The 21,287-nt window shown below is 43.0% G+C and overlaps 1 long non-coding RNA gene across 1 annotated transcript; it reads right to left on the bottom strand.

Annotated features, from left to right (window-relative positions):
- Positions 1-5,813: 5,813 nt before the first annotated feature.
- Positions 5,814-20,771, bottom strand: LOC142827885 (uncharacterized). The gene is made up of 3 exons (XR_012902679.1): positions 20,594-20,771; positions 12,399-12,497; positions 5,814-6,963 (listed from the first exon to the last, which is right to left on the bottom strand). It is a non-coding gene; the product is annotated as an uncharacterized LOC142827885 (long non-coding RNA).
- Positions 20,772-21,287: the final 516 nt, after the last annotated feature.

Here is a 21,287-nt window from a genome sequence, read left to right as displayed (position 1 = left end):
AGGGGCGGATGAGAGTTTTGCAGGGCCCAGGACGCGGGTCCTATTGAAGCACGGGTCTCAGGGCAGCACAATTTCACGCATGCGCCATGGCCACAGCTGACAGGTAGTAGCGCATGTGCGGGGCCTATTGAAGCATGGGGCCCGGGGCAGTTGCCCTGCTCACCCTGCCCTATATCCGCTGCTGTTCATACTTAATGTTAAGCATGTGTACAAGTTTTTTGCTGGATCATAGCCCAGTGATGTTTGTATAATGTTAATGATTTGTGTGAGTTTTTCCAGTGACTTCTTGATTTCTTCTTTCCATTATCATTTCATGTGATTATGTACAGTTTTTGCTTCCTTATTGCATAGAATCACTTTTTAGATATTATATGTGAAAATGTTCATTCTTTTGGGCTGAGAACCCTAGGGGAAAAAATGCTAATTTCCTTTTCCTTCAACTTTTTCATCCCTAAGCATCCCTAAAAAAGAGATGCAACGAATATGAAAAAGAATAAAAGATAATTACAAGACAATTGTATCCTTGCTTTCGATACCTGCATGTTACAGCCACTTGTATGTGAGTTAAACAGATAACAAAGGGATGCAAACCAACATAATGCAAGCAAGCATGACATTCCAAGGCTCTGGGTCTAAATTCCTTGCATTAAAACTAATCTATTGCCCACCAGATTCTCTGGGTGAGATTTTCAGTGCCGACTAGAAGGTCTGAAAGTTCAATTTGCATTAAAATTCATGTGCACAGCAGTATGCAAATCCCATAGGTGGCTGTAAAAGCCTGTAGCTTTTAATATTATAAAAGTTCATGAATTTTATATATGAACCATGGACTTTCACTTTGTTTATTTTGTGCTTCTGATTTGTTAATTATATCAGCAAAGGGTGATTTATTGCTAAAGCATATATATGCAATATAAAGCAATTCTCAGATATATGGGCTCAGAACTAAAGTGATCAATTTCTGCCAACATCAACCTTTACAATGGTTTCATTCCAACTTGTTCTGATAAAATTTCTTCCTCTTCCTTTCTGATATTTTTGGGGGATGATGTATTTTCAAAAAGCTCTAAGGAAATGAGATTCCCAATTTCCCTTGAAATTCTACAGGAGCTGAGCACCTAACTTTTACCATTTCCTTTGAAAAATCTCAACATTGATAGATGAAAAAAGCTGAATAACCAGGCCTTCTTCTGACTACAGAGCAATCCATGTTTGAAAACTGGGTTACATTTGAGATTCAGGATACCTTTAGAAAAGGCTGATCAATGAAGGCAGGACAAGAAGAAATCAGCAAATCTGCAGCAAGAAAGTCTTAGTTTAGATATTAGGTAAAACTTTCTAACGGTGAGTGAAGTTAATTTCTCCCCTGTGCCCTACATGTGGCTTCTCCCTGGAGCTTTGCTCTCCCTCAGCCTCATGGCTGGTGCAGCTTCTACTGGGATTTGGGGGCTTCCCTAGAGGTACAGTGGCTTCTCAGGCTGTCTCCTCTCTGCCTCCAGTCTGGCAGGAAGGTGCCCCAGTCTTGACTAGCAGCCAACTGCTGGCCCAGAGGAGCTCAAGGAAAGGGGCAGGAAGAAATGCTGCTGTGCTGGGCATGAGAGAACAACCAAGGGAAGGGGCCAGAGAGGAACCAGGAGCAGAGGTGACAGAGTCATACTCTAGGTATACAAGTACACACAGCTGCATAGGGGTACCTGAAAATTTGGTGTCCCAGATTTTCTGGTGCTCGACAGTTGTGTGTTTTGCATATGCCTAGGGATGGCCTTTGTGGTGCAACCTCAGATCATCTGAACTGCTCTCATCCTGGCATGCATCTGGCATGCATGTGTCATTATATTTGTTAAACTTGTTATTCAAGCCAATAGTTTTCCATTTAACAAACGTAAACATCTATTGGAGCCCTCTACTTGCTGTACAATACATCAGTACAGGAGAGATGCAGTGGTGGATCGTTTCCATCTAATTTCATTTCATGTAATCATTTCCAACTAACCCCATGGGCTACCACATGAGATTGAATGGAAAAGCTCTTGTGTGCTCTAGAGCTGTATGAACAGCAGACTGGAGAATGAGGAGATCTGGCAAATCATAGCATTTGTACAAAACACAGCAAGTGCATATTCATAGAGAGCTCTTATCGTAAGCATTTATATAAATTTGGAATATGTGATTAGTTAGCAAGTGCTAGGAAAGGAAAGTAGATCATAGCATCCGATATTCGGGATAATTGTGTATTAACTGGTTAAAAGACAGGAAACAAAGGGTAGGAATAAATGGTAAATTTTCAGATTGGAGAGGGGTAACTAGTGGTGTCCCCCAAGGGTCAGTCCTGGGACCAATCCTTTTCAACTTATTCATAAATGATCTGGAGAAAGGGGTAAGCAGTGAGGTAGTAAAGTTTGCAGATGATACCAAACTGTTTAGGATAGTCAAGACAGAAGCAGACTGTGAGGGACTCCAAGAAGATCTCACCAAACTCAGTGATTGGGCAGCAAAATGGCAAATGAAATTTAATGTGGATAAGTGTAAGTAATGCACATTGGGAAAAATAACCCCAACTATACGTACAGTATGATGGGGGCTAATTTGGCTATGACAAATCAGGAAAGGGATCTTGGAGTTATCGTAGACAGTTCTCTGAAAACTTCCACGCAGTGTGCAGCGGCGGTCAAAAAGGCAAATAGGATGCTAGGAATTATTAGGAAAGGGATAGAAAATAAGACACAGAATATCTTACTGCCCCTGTATAAAACTATGGTACGCCCACATCTGGAATACTGTGTACAGATGTGGTCTCCTCACCTCAAAAAAGATATTTTGGCCTTGGAAAGGGTTCAGAAAAGGGCAACTAAAATGATTAGGGGTTTGGAACGGGTCCCATAGGAGAGGTTAAAGCGACTGGGACTTTTCAGTTTAGAAAAAAGGAGACTGAGGGGGGATATGATAGAGGTCTATAAAATCATGAGTGGTGTGGAGAGGGCCGATAAAGAAAAGTTATTTATTAGTTCCCTAAATAGAAGAACTAGAGGTCACCAAATGAAATTAATGGGTAGCAGGTTTAAAACTAATAAAAGAAAGTTCTTCTTCACACAGCGTGTAATCAACCTGTGGAACTCCTTGCCAGAGGAGGCTTTGAAGGCTGGGACTATAATAGAGTTTAAAGAGAAGCTAGATAATTTCATGGAGGTTAGGTCCATAAAAGGCTATTAGCCAGGGGATAAAATGGTGTCCTTGGCCTCTGTTTGTCAGAGGCTGGAAAGGGATGGCAGGAGATCATTGTCTTCAGTCAACCCTCTCTGGGGTACCTGGTGCTGGCCACTGTCGGTAGACAGGATACTGGGCTAGAAGGACCTTTGGTCTGACCCAGTACGGCCGTTCTTATTAACAGGCTTGGGGCTTAGCTCAGAGAATCATGTGAAAGACCAGGTCAATATTCTGTGGCAGCAGGGCATAGGAGAGAGGGCACTAAATGGGGGACTTGGAGACTTAAGATCTGATTTCCAGACAGCTCCTGTCCTGCTGTGTGATGTTAAGCATATCACTTCATACTCTGGGCCTCTATTGCCCCTTCCACCTGCTTGTTTGCCTTGGATATTTAGGCTGGAAGCTCTTTGGGGCAGGAACTGTGTCTCATGTTTGCATAATGGGGTCTCCAGGTACAACTGTCAGACAAATAGAATGATATTCTGAGCATTCAGACATTTCACCTTCGACCTGTCAACCTTCTTTCTTTCTTCTTCTGTGTGCTTAAAGACAGGAGATGAGTTGGTTTTACATTATTACAGGCTTTCTTCTGCTAACTCTAGGCCATAGACAATATAAATACAAGATAAAATGAGAGAAGAGTGCACAGTATCAAAGAAAAGCTAAGGAAATAACATGGGATCTCCAGGTTCAGTTGCAACTTGTAGAAGAAGGTGTTTGCCTCAGGGGCTGTGTCCAGACTCCATGCCTCCGTCGACGGAGGCATGTAGATTAGCCCGCTCGGAAGAGGGAAATGAAGCCGCGATTAAAATAATCGCGGCTTCATTTAAATTTAAATGGCTGCCCCGATCTGCCGATCAGCTGTTTGTCGGCAGATCGGGAGAGTCTGGACGCGATGCCCCGACAAAGAAGCCTTTCTTCATCGACACAGGTAAGCCTCGTGAAACCAGGTTTACCTGTGTCGATGAAGAAAGGCTTCTTTGTCGGGGCATCGCGTCCAGACTCTCCCGATCTGCCGACAAACAGCTGATCGGCAGATCGGGGCAGCCATTTAAATTTAAATGAAGCCGCGATTATTTTAATCGCGGCTTCATTTCCCTCTTCCGAGCGGGCTAATCTACATGCCTCCGTCGACGGAGGCATGGAGTCTGGACACAGCCAGGGTGACGAGGAAGTGCTTAGCAAATTAGCCCAGTTCAAACTTGGCATAGCTTCATTGACATTAGTGGAATTATACCCGGGATGAATTTGGGCCATTGTGCTTTTTGAATTGAAAAAGATACTGAGAACCACGTGCATCATGAGTGGTTGGGGCATAAAATACATTAACTCACACCAGTGTTTCTTTTCTCCAGCCCCAGTAGTTATCAGCTTTGCAAGCCTGATTTTCATTGACACTAGGTGTGTGTCTACATTGAAGTCATAGCATGTGACTGAATCTGATGTGAACATATCTGATATATCTTTATTCTACTCATTTTAGTTACCAGTAACAGTGAAATTGTGGCTACAAGGGTTAGCTGCTCGAATAATTATGCAAGGTATAATTAGTACAAATGTCACTTTTTAAAAATTGGATATTTTTGCAAAACAGTTCATTTTCAAAACAGGCTATCTTTATCCACAAGATCATTTTGTGTTGAAAAATTTTAACCAGCTCTATGTAAAACCATTATCCCCTCATAACTGGGGAAACTGAGGTAAAGAGCATTTTCTGTGACTTAAGGCTTATCTACACATATAGCACCAGAGTGGCACAGCTGCACTGCTGTAGCTTCACTGCCATAGCACTTAGTGAAGATGTTACCTATGCCAACAGGAGAGCCTCTTCCGTCAGTGTAGGTACTCCCCCTCCTCAAAAGGTGGTGGCTATGTTGATGCGAGAAGCCCTTCCGTCAACATAACACTGTTTACAGCCCCCACACTGAACACTGGGAACCATGGCCAATGGGAGTTGCAGGGGCGCTGCCCATACACAGTGGCATGTGGAGACACCCCACCCTCCAGACTCCCTTGCCTAGGAGCCGCTGCTAGAGGGGCATAACAGTCATTTTAGGGAGGTGCTTGCAGTTAGCACTGACCTTCTGACCCCCTCTTGCATCCCAACCCCTCAGCCTAGAGCCCACAGTCAAACTTCCTCCCAGAGCCTGCACCCCATACTCCCCCATACCCCAACCCTCTGCCCTACCCTGGTGAAAGTGAGTGAGGTTGGGGGAAAGAGCGCAACGGAGAGATGGAGGATGGAATGAGTGTGGCGCAAGGCCTCAAAGAAGGGGTGAGACAGGAGTGTGGTGTCAGGGAAGGGACAGGGCAAGGATCTCTAGGTTGGCCCAATTAAACAGTTGGCAACTCGCCACATGGTCATGTGGAAGCCCTGGCTGTGCTGGCCTCGTTCAGGGCATCAGCTGTGCAGCTGGCAGCTAGCTGCACACCGGCCAGAGAAGTCACAGCACCACCCAGTCGTTAGGGCTGACCACATCTGTGCAGGTATGGCTGGTGCATGTGTGAGGTGGCTTATTGACTGTTCTGCCCTGGGCCCCAGAATTGCTGTCAGCAGGCCTGGTTAGGCCTGAATAACTGCATTGCTGAGAGATGTAGATTTTCTGCATCCCTGAGTGACATAGTTATACCGACATGTCTGTAGTATAGCCCAAGTCTTGCTGAGCATCACACAGCAAATGGTGATGAAGCTGGAAAGAAACCCCGTGACTCCTGACTTTCAGACTCCTAATTCATTTATTGATGAAGCTATGATGCTGACACATAGCAAAACAACAACAGAAACTAGACCTCCAGTGTGTTGTATGCCACTGGTCCCCAATGACTGCACAATTATCATGAGACTTTGTGCTCACTCCATTTTACAATGCGGTGCTGTGTTACAAATTATGTGGTTTTTTTACTGTGGGTCACCACTGTATCTGTAGAAATGTGTGTGTGTTGAATAATTCAATTAAAAATTGTACTTTGTTCCTGAGTGGTTTCCTTTATTTCCCTTTTTCTCTTTCAATTTTATTTCAACATCCATGAACATCTATTTAAAAAACCACATAGTGAAAAAGAAAGTGAACTATTTGGGACAAGTTTCTCCTTTTCTGATTGAAATAAAAATTTGAAATTCTCTTTTCCTAAGCGTAATCTAAAAGCAGTTACATATGCTAAAGTTCTCTCTGTTTTTCCTAGTGATTCCCCCACATGATTTTTATTTGTTCCAATTTTTAGGGACCCAGAAGGCTTGTGTTTGTTCTCTGTATCTCATTAGCATATGTGGGCCTGGAATCTGTGGGAGTTCTCTGTGACATACACAGTGTTTTTTTTTTCTAATGATGTCAGCCTTCTGAAAGTGTTTTTAAAGCTCACTTTGAAACGTGGCATGTACTGAAGGAGATGAATGTTGGCTATGACTACCCCTTTATAGATCTATGATCAATTACATACATTACATGTACTCCGTTTCACCCAGCATGGTCCTTGTATACTATTACTTTCATTTGTTGGTTCTCTCCACTAGGGTACGTGGTAATGCAGATTTTTCATGGAACGGAAACAAATCAAAACAAATTCAATTTAGCCTGCTGCTATGGAGTCCACAGGATTATGTCTTCAAACTCATTCAACTTATTCTAATTCTTCTAATTTTCCTTAAGAATCCTTGACACGGCTGTGTGATTTTGTTTTCTCCAGCAAATTGCCCATCACATTTTAATTTTCTTCCAGAGCACCGGTTTGTCTCTGTAAACCTTTGTCAGAGTGATTAGCCTGGTGAGAGGAAAAAATGATAAGTCTGTTCAGTTTCTATAATTCTGTGCTGTTCTGGGAAATGACAGTTAGATAGTCGGCTGGTTTTATCTGTTTTGTGACATTGTCTTTATCTGCAAGCACCACAGTTTGTTCTTTAAAAAAGAAAACAAAGGAAACAAAGCATCTAGCTGAATCTAAAATATTATGACCAATGGTCTCTGGCTCCATCTGGGCTGGGCTTTGAGTAGACGTGAAAGGGAGCTAATGGAGGATAGAGACATCTCTTATGCACACCCCACCCACAATTTTGTGTTCCTGCAATGCTGAGGCTGTCCAGAAGCCAGTCGAGCCTCTGGTATAAATTAGAGTAGCCTCAAGATTGCTGTGTCTTACACTTGGTTACCAATGGCCTCCTCAGAGATTGCATTGACAACTGGGGATCACTGAATGTCCTGGCAATAGTGGTCACCACCTATATATACTAATGTGGTTTCCCTTTAAAAATATGCTCAGTCCTGTAACTTTCAGACAGCTGTATGTAAGTGGTCGCTCTATCTATTCCTTTCTTTCCTGATCCTGGTGGTTTTCATGAGGAGATGGGTGACAACTGACAGAGAGCAGCTTCCCATTTTCACATGCTCACATTAGCCCATGCAGGTGACTCCTCATTTGGCTTCTCTGCTGCACTTTCTCCTCCCCTTTAGACTCCAGAGCTTGGGCTGGGAGCCACTGAGTGACCCCTGGCCAGTGCTGACATCATGCGAGGAAAGCTGGTGGCATGGAGAACCCTGGCATCTCCAGCTTCCTGTTGGCTTTTCCTGCTCAGTTGACAAAAGAAATGCCACGATAGGATCAAGATGTGGCTCTCAAATGGGCCAAGCAACTCTACCTAGCCTTCACCACTTAAAACCACACCATTACCACAAAAATTGCCCACAGCTTAGAAAAGATCAGTTGAGATATCCTCAAAAAATGAGGAGTAATGTCAGTTCAAACCAAGGGGTTTGGTTCGAACTAACGCGTCCTGGCGCGCACTTTCAGTTTTGAAACAGCTGTTGAGCGGCGTAACGCGCCGGTGAGATCATGCTAATGAAGCGCGGGATATTTAAATCCCCACTTCATTGATTATTTCAAATGCCTACAATTGCATCCCTAGTTCCAACTAGAGTGCAAGTGTAGACATACTCCTAGTCTATAAGGTGCCACAGGACTCCTCATCACTTTTGCAGATTCAGACTAACTCTCTGATAAGTGACACAAATCTCATGACATTCTGCTCGATGAGCAGAGCACATTCCTTGAACTTTGCTATCTCTATACACACACACACACACATGTGCGCGTGCGCACGCAGGACAAACATTGCACTGGGGAGAAGATGAGAGAACAAATCTATGACAAATGTTCGTCACATTGCTTAAGGCACTACTGGAAGGTGCTCAGATACTGTGATGATAAATGTGGTGTAAGGGCCAATAAAGAATAGAATAGTTGACAGTACTTCATGTAAATTACTGACCCACAGTAATATCTGATTTTTAAGTAGCTAACTATTGATCCTCTTCAAACTGGGGAAATATTTAGTACTCAGAATATGAACTTTGCCATTCATTGGCTGGCAGTCTGATGAATGTCTATTCTATTTAAGAGCTATCTTTGAAAAATGATTTAAGCTGACACCTTTGAAAACAATTTTATTTAATGAGACAAATCAAATGGTCTGTCATAGAGTTCTCTGTTGCTCTTCGCAAGTTTTTAATTATATGGGTATTTGCATGGAGATAGATAGTTTTGGCTTCTGAGTTCCTCTGCTTCACTGCTTAGCTCCTAATTGAACTCCTAATTATAAATGCTATTCATGGTAGGCAGCCATGAAACTGACAAGAAGCATGTCTATTTCATTCAGCAGTTGCCTGGGGAGTATATATGGTTTCAGAAATACTATGTGTTAGTGTAAGACATGGGTTTTACTCTGAAAGTCTCTGGTGTCAGGCAAGATGGTGGCTATCACACCATTAAATGTAGTGTCAGATGATTGATGAGCAGCAAGGGCCAATGAAACATCTTATCTTCACACAAATATCCTTCATGATAAAGTCAAGGAGGAAACAGAAACGCAGGCAATGTATGACAGATCATTGATTCTAAAAAGAATATCTTGTGATGTGTTCCCCACAAGGACAACGGGTCTCTAACATAAGGATGATCATTAGTGGGTGTAATATAGAAACCTGATTTGCCACAGCCTCAGGCCAGTTTGTTCCATGCTGCTGTTTCTCCTTTTCACCCAGGAGACTGATAGGATTCAGCTGAAGTTCAGGTGCAAAAGCCTCAGCAAATGAGACTGTCACTGGGGGCTGAAGGCTCAGGGGATATTTGCTGGGCACATGTAACAGGTGGCTTTTAAACCTCCCCTGCCCTTTTCTGTCCCCACAGAGTTTCAGGTAAAGAAAGGAAGTCCAGCCTTAGGCTAATTTAAAAGGAGGTCTAAAAACAAAATAAAGCTGTGGAATTATGTAGATATTCCACTTGGTTAGATTCTAGCTTCATTTAAATCATTGTAGGAACACGGGCTGGATGCTTGTCCCATACTTCTCTTGTTTTGGCAGCAAGGCCCTCTGAAATTTTTGGTCTACCACAAGGCATCCTGGGAAAGAAATCAAACTATATAAACTACCTCCTTCCCTCAGAGCAAAGAACTGGAACTGTTTGAAGCTTAGAACTTAGAAGCTATAGAAAAAGCCTTGGAAAGGTGGCGATCAAGAAGAGGAAGCCCAGGAGGGGCTCATCGCTTTCTCTTGGGACTTTGTTGATTTATTTGTTTGCTAGTTTGCTAGGAGGCCCCAAACATGGAGAGAAGATTGAGAACAAGGTGAAGGAGCAAGCCTTGGTCAAAGAAGCAACATGGACTTGAGGCCTAGACAAGTACCTGCACCTTCCAGAAGTCCAACAGCTAAAATGTCCCTTTCACTACTGCACCATGACAGAATGAGAGTTGAACACAGACACAAATGAGAAATCTGAGCCCTGAACAGACTGAGGGGAAACTTTATTTATTTACATTGAACTTTTGCCAGCCTCAGAGAGGTGGGAGTTTAATATATGCAGAGGGCTGAGCCACCTGGCCAAGAGAAGGAGACTGAGGCAACAGCTGAATTACCATGACAATCAGGTGAGCTGCTCTTTCCACGACTTATACCTGTTGAGCGGTATTTAAATCACAGGTCCTGGCCTTTGAATCTATTGTATTCAGAAGGTTTCAGACCTGCCTAAATAAAATGTTGGCTGTCCAGTAGCCCTGAGGTTTACTGCCCATAAATCTCTGCAGCATTCACGGGAATTCCTGAACGGGCAAAGGTGGTAGAATGTACTGTACTTTCAGAAGGAAAATTAATAGCGTTCATTCCTTTTTTTTTTTAATGCTGCTATTTAGGAAGTCCCAAAGTACACGCTATCTTCGTTGCTTACATTTCCTGTGTAAGCAAAAAGCTCATAAAGTTACTTCATGCCATATTTCTTCCTATTTGTTTGTTGGCAGGAGCAGCAGTCATATGGATGCCTGGAGCATCAGAGTAGTAATCTCTCCTTTGCCTTTCTGCTGTTTCCTGCTCAGCCTTAATAATAACAAAAATGAGTGAGGGCAAAGAAATGGAACTGAAGGAAGAGGATGAAGGGTTTCCAAGCAGTGCTGTCCTTCATGCTACATCACCCTGGCTGCCCACTCCTTCTGCCTTCACATTTGTTTTAAACTCATACTGGTCATATAATTGAAGCTCAGCCAAAGCCACAAGTGTGGAATGATGCTACATCTAGTGCTTCCCACCTGGAATCAATTTTGGAATACTCCTTGCACTCACCCCATGTAGCCAGATGCTCAACCTGTTCTTCATGTGGGCCACTGGGTACTAGAATGGCAGCCCTGAAACTGTGCTTCCTGTTGTGGTGGATGTGGCTTAAATTCTAGTTAATCAGGCATCACTTCCCTGCTCATTTATGCATGTGGGCTCTCTTTCCCACCTGTATCTCTTGTAATCATGGACCAGATAAAAGCATCAGTAGACACATGTTTGGTCACCAGGTGCCACTTTTCTGCAGCCCTGGCAGCAGGCGGAGAAGTAGCTGCTGTTGAAAGAATCTGAAATGTTCCCATTTTGCTCTCCTTAATGATCCTCTCTGGTCTAAGGTGTTGTCATCTAAGCACATCAGACTTGTGATTATCCTGAAAGGGAATTGGATGTTTTTGCTTATCTTCAGGTGATTCTTATCTTGCTTTGAGGGACAGTCTTCCTGGTTTTCTGTCCATCACTCTTTTTTTCAGAATTAGCACCATTATTTTAGTAAATTGTTTTCAGGTGTATTAAATGTCAGCCTATCCATATTTATTGTTATTCATATTTTGGCTAACTACTTTTGTCCAATCTGATTAATAAACATTTCTCTTAACAAGTGTTATAAGTCTTTTGCAAAACCTCTTCAAGAATCAGGCCAACACATTCATTAAGGGCATATTTTCACTCATCGCAATGGAGATTGACGTTCTGCCATTCAATTTAGCGGGTCTAGTATACACCTGTAAATCCAATGTTGAGAGCAACTCCAGCTGGCTCCTGTACTCCTTGTGGTCATGAGGGAAGGGAAGCGTTTGGTCCTGCCGGCCTCTCACTGTGGGGACGCCACGAAGCTTAGCTTAAGGTAACATATTCTTCGTAGCTGGAGTTGCACGTACCTTAAACCACGTAAGTTACTTCTGCTGTTCTTATATTTGTTTGCATTACTTTTTTGCTTCAGTTCTCTTTGTTGCCAAGAGCAATTAAATACAAACAGAAGGCTGCTTTAAAAAAGACTGAAACTCACAATGTCAGAAAAGTGTGTCTGCAGTTTAAGTCTTCTCAAGTGCCACTTGCAAATACACAGATTCCATTTCAACAGTTGGGTCGTTGGACAGTGGTGCCTAGGGAAGCCATGCGCCATTGAGTGAAACCTGAAAGCAGTCTAAATGTATTTAGCTAGACATGGAAAGCCTAAACCATATTGTAATGTTGCATCCCATAATCTTTATGGAAATAGGCCTATAAATTGAACCTAACTCAAATAGTCTTTATGCAAAATATTTCATGTGACCTGTCATTGGAAAGCTTGTTATCCCCTGAATGTGCATATACTGTTTGTTTGCATGTATCATTTCTGTATCTGAAATTAAGACTATTAACTGTAGGTTTATTATCAATGTCTTCATGTTGAGAAAAGCTTGTTTCCAGCCCATCAGGAACAACAATGAAGAAGCCAGACACATAGCTGACAGCTCATGAACAAAAGACAACTGAGTGAATGAAAAATGTTTTCCTGCAAACATGCTACAAAGACGTGTGTCCCATATCACCTGATGCTAGAATCCATCTTGAATGTTGTGCTTTTACATGGAGGTGTGAGAGAATTGAACAGAGGCTTCCTACCTTAGGGAAAGTCTGTATCAAGCAAGGGAAGTAAACAATGATTCTCTTCAGCTGGCTTTCCAGTCTGACTCCCCACCCCGAGAGGATACACGAAAACACCTGGAAACAAAAGGATGGTAATGACAGAGGTGAGGGAGAACTGCTGGGCTCAGGTCAGAAAGGACATCTCTAGCATGAGAAGGACTTTATCTGAAATAAGAACTAGGGTGAGAAATTATAATTTGTAACAAGTTCTTTTAGCGTATTAGGGTTAGCTGGTGTGTTTTGTTTTATTTTGCTTAGTAACTTACTTTGACCTGTCTATTATCACTTGCAATCACTTAAATCCTACTTTTTACTTAACAAAATCACTTTTGTTGATTAATAAACCCAGTGTAAATAACTGTTACCTGGTGGGGAAAACAGCAATGCATATTTCTCTTTATTGATAAAGGGGGTGACCATGTTATAAGCTTGCTCTGAATAAGCTTTATGCAGAGTAAAATGGATTTATCTGGGATTTTGGTCTCATTGGGGATCTGCTCCTAGGTGCTGCATCAAGCCCCTTTGACTGAGCTTCCCCAGGACTGGTTTGATATCAGTGTCTGTGTTGCTCTGCGGTGGGCTGTGATCCCAATTATGTGCCATCGCTGGGGAACCAAAGATTTTGGCAGGACAGAGTGGAGGGGTGCCCCAGAGAGTAGTAGGTAGGCGGGCTCAGTGGTTTTATCAGCACATCAAGTGACAGTTTCCAGGTGATCTCTGTGATCCAATCCATTCTGTGTCCGGTTCAAAAGTCAAAACCAAAATCTGAAAGACAATACAAACTGAAATGGATAAGAAATAGGAAAAGGGGAGGTATGATGAGACTGGACACCTCCTGAAAGGTTTGAAAAGCACCTTAGACTTCCACTGCCATTCCAGCATTAAGCAGGTCCTTGTTAACTATTTACCAGGATGTCTAAGTCACAAGCCCTGTGCCCTAGTTTGGCTCTGGAAGCATCTGAGAATAGTTTCAAGAAAAATCCTCTTGTCTGTCCAAATGAAATAAAATGGCTAAACATAAACACACATGCTTCATCCCCTTATGCTCCAAGAACTAGAGAAAGCATTTAGGTTGTCTTGTTCTCTGTCTTGAAAGCTCAGCAACAATACACAGACAAACGATGTGCAGTAGGAAGACCACTATCTCTCCCGTCAGTTAAAGGTTTTTTATGCAATGCAATTTGTCTTGTTTTGGCAGTGATCAGCATTTTTGTTCCGTGCATGTGTAATGCTTGCTACAGACAATTTGCAAACACCCAAGACACAAAAAAGTGGGCAGTGGGGATTTTTGTATTATCAGAGGCTGCTTGAAAAACAAAACAAGGGTGGGTTTTTTTTTGTCTGCTCAAATTTTTGTGCAAAATGATTGGCCAGAATGATTTGTTAACTCAAGATTGTTTGAATTTTTCTTTTGTTCACCATCATGTGAGAGCGCTTATCTGTTCAGTGATGGGCATGTTTTCATCAGCTTGTGTGAGTGTTTTGGCTGTGAGGAGGGCTGAATAATTGCTATTTTGCATGGTTGGATTGTGAAATGGAAACGTGTACACTATGACATGGCATGAAAGAAACTGAACTGAAATGTGGCTGCACTTTTAGTGAATGGGGTTTTCATTTGGTGGATAATTTATGAACATAACCACAATCCTGCTTTTTATAAGTGATTGTTGATACCTGTTTTATAACCTTTGGCATACACTGGCAGAACTACTGGTGACATATAATAATTCAAGATAGTTCTTTTTTCTGCAGGGGATACCGCTGACCGTAATGTCTGAAGCGGCACCTCTGACTGACAGCCAGTACAGTATGTACTGTATTTCACTGATTATCTCTACTTGGAATCTGGGCAGACAAGACTACATTTGTGTTCCAACAGCAATCATCTATCCATCCAATAACTGAAGTGGAACTCACGATCTTTGGTGTCAGACACAGGCTTCTACTTGCTGAGCTCTTCCAGAGGATAAGCCAGGGGTTAGTAAGCCAAAAAGAAGACACTGTTGAGCTAACACAAGCCAATAGAGTGCAAAACTTCACTAAAAGCCATGCATTTTTGTTGTCTCTGAAGTCTTAAGCTACAATTAAAAACCCCACCAATGGTCTACAAGTCACAGAAAGTAAATGGATCAGAGTCTAAATGTTGTAAAGAGAGACAATGATGAAATTGTGTATCCATTATACAGAATTTGGGGATTTGTATATTTGAATGCATTGAAAATTATATATAAAGGGGAGAGTCACTAGAGGACAAAGGATTATGAGGAGTTGTGACCGAAGGACCTCATGATGCCAACTGGCAGAGGGCACAGGGATACACAAAAGTTACAGGGACCTCCTGGGTCTGACATCTACATAATAGTTTGTCAAAAATGTTGTGTAATGTGTCCAACAAAGTCTGTGTTACATGGATCATCATACACATTGTGAGATGTATGTATGGAAAATATATGAAAAGTTAAATATAGATAGATAGATATATTAAAAATTAATGTTCTCTAGGTCAGCGAGTTAAAGCAAATCACTGAAACATGATTTATGTCTTCTGTTAGGCAGGGGCAAATTATCTTATCACTCCAGTGCTCAGCCTGTACTTCATCTTAGCACCAGGTATTAGAACTGTAGTGAGAACTCACTTATTTTGCATGGGCATAAGCAAATTAAGTATTGTATAGTTCACCATGGATGCCCATTTAAAGTCTGAGCAAAATGCTAATCAGTAGATAGCCATGGCTAGAGGAAAAAAACCAAACCAGCAGGGACGTATCTTGTTTCAGGATTAAGAAAATAAACTTTTGGAACTATATCTAGAGAGGAGAAGGACATTCAGGTATTCCTTCAGTCTGGGAGGACAAGCTGCTGATTTTATGAGAAGGGTTCTCATCCAAGGGTTCTGATTGAGAATGCTGGGAAAGGGAGTTGGGACAAGCCATCTTGTAAGAGACAGGAAATGTCTGATGAGTTAATACTCTAGAAAGTGTGCTATGATTTTGTTTTGAATGAAACTATGGGTCCCATTTTTCTTACTGTCTAAACTTTGGGAACAGAGATTCTGAGCACTGTGGGAGAGGTCAGTGGAACAAAGGTTGAGTTCTCCAAAGGACATTTGGCTGGCTTGGGAGTTGGTATGTGCCCATCGCTAACCTGTCTGGCATGAGCGAACCCAGCAGACACCTGGAAGCCGTGGGTGTGCGGCCAGTGGCTGGTGGTTTCAGGCAGCTCATCCACAGCAGGCACAGACAAGAATTCTTTATGTGGATGGAGGGCATCCCAGAAGGCAAGTGGTGGCTAGGAGCCTCACAGTCCTGGGTACCTCAGGAGGTGTCACCATGGTGTAATCAGCTGGATCTACACCCAGTTTGCTGGTTAGCTAAGCGTCACGCTTCCAGCACTTATTTACCGAAGACTGTAAATGCTAAGAAGTTCACAAGTGAGAAAGTTGGGAACAGGTAGGAAAAAAGTCCTAAGTGGTTAATTGTTTTCTGTTGGTTCATTTTGAATGAGGGAATAGAGCAGCAAAAAGGTAGGATGTAGAAAGAAGCTTATACTAAATACACCAAAAAGCAGTAGGAAGAGTTGCATACAGAGTGTTGCTTGTGTGCTGCCAGAAAAAAATGTGGAGGGGTTGAATGCCCTGATTGTGAAATCTGACAAGCAACATGAAGGGCAGCCAGATTCCCTGAGGATGCCTAAAGACTTGGAAACCCAGCCTGACCCAATTCTTGTTGAGACAGCCGTGACACTTAGGTTGGCTGAGAGAGAGGTCCAGAAGATGGCAATAGCAGGTAGAGAACAGGAGCAGGAGGCAGAGTAAGTTACCCTAGAAGTGGCTTTCCAAGAGCACTGGAACTAGAAGACAAAAAAGTGTGAAACCTGAGAAGCAAAACCTAGAAAAAAGCATGAGAGAGACGGTGTGCCCTGAGCCTGCTGGCCTTACAAAAACTGATCTCTTGGCCAATGAGCAATCCCTGCCAGGGCATCACACCTCTGGAACAAGCTGGACCCAAGCTTTAGAGAGACTGACTGTAATTAAGAATATCTAACCACCTTTGAAATCCCTGACTACTATAGAATGGCTGTCGGAATCCCCACACAAACTGGAGAAGCTCTGGAAATATTTAACGATGCAGATGTTAGTGAAATTAATAAATACGGTTAGTTCCAGGGTTCTGTGTTAAAAAGCTTTCCAATTACTGCAGAGACCTGTTGCCTCTCATTCAGAAACCTCAAGAAAGTTGTTAAATGAAGTCCGGAGGAATATGTGCATATAATGGTGGATTATTTGAGCAAATGCATAAAGAGTAGTGGTAGCTCTGTTTTCTCAGGAGCAGTTCTCTGAGGTTTGCTCTAAGGAAGCTTGAACCGCTGTGTGGGAGAAAACGCCAGCATCAGTGGAGGCAGCTGCCACAGCAGCTGCCTTGTATCATATAAGTGAAACTATTTAGGGAGCACAAGTCCCAAAGGGAAAGCACAACCCTGGCATAAAAGAGAGTTCCCCAGTTTGTTCCAGGGAAAAAGGTGGGAGGAAAGGGAACTAAAGCCACACTATCCCAGTTGCAGTCACCTCCTTGTGACCCTAATGACAGGAGCCCAGACCAAGAGGAAGACCCCTAAAATGTTTGTTTTTCAGGTCACTTGATCACATGAAAAGACAATGCCCTAAGTGTGGGGCTCCAAGTTCAATCTTCTCTCTGTACAGGTAATGAAGAGACCTGTCAGTCAGAGGCTTCAGGGGTAGCAGAAGGGAGTTCTGGATAACTTGGTCAGTTCTGACCTCCCGGAGGTAGGCAAAGAATTTGTTAGGCCAGGATAATGGTACCGTGTGAGGCAGTGGTGCTCAGGTGTGGTAGTCAGGAGGGAGGAGATTCAGGAGAGTGCTCTGCTGCCTGAGAAGGTGGTGAAACTACTAGCTCTAAGACAGTATAATACCATGGTACCTTTAGCTGGCATTGACCTGGAATGGGAAGGCTTAAGGAGTACTTTGACAGTGGGAGTTCTTAAGAATTTACCAGCTGATGTGTGGGCTGGGAATGCCATGCCATGGGTGCCCAAAGCAGTTGATACTGAGGTCTGTAGTGAAAGGAAATACATCTGTGAACTCTGGGAAGCATCTCAGAAGAGGCAAAGACAGCTGAGAGGGAGGGAGAGAACCCACTGCCCCTTATCAACTGGGAGTACTCTGCCCCCTTATCGACTCTGAAGGCAGAGCTGCCACTTATCAACTGGGAGTGTCCAAGGGAAGGGGGCGCAGGAATCTTTAACCCTGCCAGCAACAGCAAATGGCATTTATTGCAGAGCGAGCAGCTGACAGAGAGCATTAGAGAAGCTGTCCACAGTAAGAAATCAGAGGAAGGTTCTGACAGAAGAGGGTAGGCTGTACTGGGGAGGCTCCAATGGGGGAAATAAAAGGCATGGGGGCCCTACAAACAATTGATTGGGCCCTCAAAGGATCATGTGTTGTTAGCCAATGACTGGCCTTTTGCAGGACAGTTGGGAAGACAAAGGACATTAAAAGGCTAAAGAATGTATTTTTTGTCCCAATATTTAAAGTGACGAGGCTTTTCATAGACCCTGTGACATATCAGAAGTGGGAAAAGCCTGTAGGATATTGTAGGGAAACATCACGGGGGCACAATGAAGGCAGAGAGAGATTTTTGTCTGTGAGCCTCATTACCCCCGGTGTGCTTTTAAGCCACACAGAAATTACTGACTCTGGTATCTCACTTGTTCCTTTTCAAAGGCAGGCTCCTCGGAGAATGCCTCTGGAAGCCAAATCCAGGTCACTGCAGCAATCAGCATGAAAGGAGTTAATGGCTGATGAGTCTCCGTACCGCCTACATGTCCATGAGGTGCTAGAGCTGTACTCTTATCTCACAAGGGGGTGACTGGGATTCCTGAGTGACTGCCCCATTGTGACTTATTGGTGGGGAGCCTATGGGAAGCTGCTGTACCCTGTTCTCCACCTCTCCCAGCTGAGGGAATCCCGGCAAGGGGGTGTGTGCTGCACACATGGCCACCAAGAACAGCTGCTGTGCTGATGCTAATGACACCGAAAAAGAGTTCCAAACCGGAGACAGAGGAAAGCAGCCCAGCAGGTCTGAGCGGCCCCCTGTCAGGAGAGTTCTTTGGAGAGGCCACATGTCTAGAGGTACTCTGGCCTGGAGAAATATTTTCCTGTCAGATGTAACAAGACAGGCCATTTGCTGGTGCACATGCTATTGCCACACGAGTGTTGTCCATTCTACTAGATCAGTGTTAACTTCTTGGAGCCCAGTTGGTGCGTCACCTTCAACCAGGGTTGCCAGCTGTCAGGAAATTCACAGACAGTCCATAAACAAGAGCTAAAAATTGGTCCTCTCCATAAAAACATGCATAGATGAGTAACAACCCACCAAGTTTTGCAGCGGATCTGAGGAGTCCCTCCCCCTTGGCCCTACAATTCCCAGGGCAGGGGCAGAGAGGGGAATTTTTCTGGTGGGGGCTGCCTTCGACCTGCTGCTTGCTGGTGGGGGCTTTTCTTTTCCACCTCCAGCTTTTGAACTCTTCTTATGCCAATTTAACCTACTTATTAGCCACATTATTGTCCTCCAAGTTCTCCAGTTTGTGATCACACATTGTGCCAGCCACATTGTCAACCACTGCTGTGGCGAGGTCTGAATACAAACATTGACTACTGTTCACTTTTGTCCTTTTGAGCCATCTTTACATTGCATAAGAATGTGTCCATAAAAAAGTTTGGTTGGCCATAATTTTTTTTGGTGTTGTCCATACAAATCATTTTCAACAGCTGTTTCATTCCTTGACTCACTGCTAGATGTCCAGTTCTAGCAGCACCCACTAAGGTGTCTCCATGGGCATATGTGAGGCAGAAATTGGCCAGTGGTGTGCAAATATTTTATAGTCATAATTCAAAATTATTCAATGAAATTTCTCCTGAATGTTGTTTATTTTTAGAGCCGCTGCTCAAAGTGTGAACTCCAAACTTCAGGTTTTATAGGTTAGGGGTGATTAATGAAATAAGTAACTGGGTATTGTTTGCTCTTCCCCATATGAATGTAATTATAATCTTGGGCAAATGCTTGTAGAAAGACAACTTAAAATCCATGAGGGTTTGAGTGCGTGTGTGTAAAATTTGTTTTCTGTGACCATTAGTGCTAAATAAATGGTGTGTGAATATTTGCAGGAAGGAAACACAAAGGGGGTGTAAGAATATTCATGGAACTTCTTATGTTATATTCACACAGCCCTTCCTCTGTGCAATGACAAATATACACTGGGAAGTTATAGGCTTATTGTGCACAGAAGGGCAGTGAACTGGCCTTTGTGCTGCTAAATATCAGATGGCTAGTTACACCATTGGATCGAATCATTTTGCTGCGAGAGTGTGACTACACTTTCCATTCTAACATCAGCAATTTGAAATGTGTGAATATTTAACAAAAACTACTCTGGCAGATTTGGGATGAAGATTACAAAATCTGGTTGAATGAAGGAATGCTACAGGCATCATTTAAGTTCTGTGAGAAATGGTTTGACATCGAAATTAGACCTCAGTATTGGCACTAAAACAAGAGGGAACATAGGAACACTGCCTGATCCAAGCTGGCTATGATGCAGACTAGTACTGCACTGAAATTTATTGACCTTGTTTTTTTTTTATATAAGAGTGATGACTCCACACTAGAACTATGACCTTCTAGCAGCCAGCTCATGGACATCTGTTTTATCAGAAAATGGGCATTGACTTGTCAGATGATTCAGATTGGCTTGTGCCTCACACACCCCTTGTTACTCCCATAAATCACTTGGTCTGGATGAGATTGGCTGTCTGAAATAGCTCTTAAAAAACTTTGGCACTGGTCCCTGCTGGTGTCCATGATCATGAAGAGCATTTATGCATACACAAGTTATGCATGCCCTTGTCTATTTAACCCACCAGGAGGGAACACAAATGCAATCGGAAACAATACAGCACAGACTACATTATTTAAAAAATAGCTCACACATCTAATTCTCTCTGTTTTGCTAAAGTTGCTGTCTGCCCCTTGAGCAATGATAGATGGAGACTGTAGGAGGAATTCTAAGGATCCTCCAACCTTTCAGGAACTCACTTTCCTTAAGCCTCTAATTCCCCTCTTTTTAGACTGCAGTGAATGCAGCACTCAACTTACAGCATGAAAGATGAATGAACTGCCTCCTCCAAAGCCACTCTGAAGATAAACTGGCAAGCACTGAGGAACTGAATGCCGCCAATTCCCAGTGGCCAATAAGTTTCCTTTGCTGTGGGCTGAACTGCTCTGGCCTAGGAGTCAAAGACCCTAAACTATCCCAGAACTCATGCCTCGTCACTGTGCTGCCCTTGTGGCTAATCCCTCTAGCTGGCTGACCTTCAGCTTTCCCGTGCCATTATCTGTTCCATAATCAACTAGACTCAGGCAGGTAGCATTGGTTTTAACAGTTACAAAAAGCAAACAAGTGTTTTGAAAGCAGCTGTTTGTAATATTGCATCAGTGTCTAATAGCCTATCGGGGTTAGTCTGCACTAGTTGGCTTGGATGAAATAAGAAATGACCCAAAATCTCAAACTGAACCATCAGCAAAAGATGCATTGATATTCATGTAGCTTTGTGCTTTGCAATTTTGGCTGGAAATGCAAACCGGCATTTATAAACAACGAGTAGTCCTGTGGTACCTTAGAAACTAACAAAAATATATAGGATCATGAGCTTTCATGGATAAAATGATGAAGTGGGTTTTGCCCATGAAAGCTCATGATTCTCTATATTTTTGTTAATCTCTGTGTCACAGGACTACTTGTTGTTTTTAAAGTTACAGACTGACATTGCTACTTCCTCAGTATTCATAA

The sequence above is a fragment of the Pelodiscus sinensis genome, chromosome 3, assembly GCF_049634645.1.
Source record: "Pelodiscus sinensis isolate JC-2024 chromosome 3, ASM4963464v1, whole genome shotgun sequence".
NCBI classification, from domain to species: Eukaryota; Metazoa; Chordata; order Testudines; family Trionychidae; genus Pelodiscus; species Pelodiscus sinensis.
This window is presented reverse-complemented; position numbering and strand designations above follow the sequence as displayed.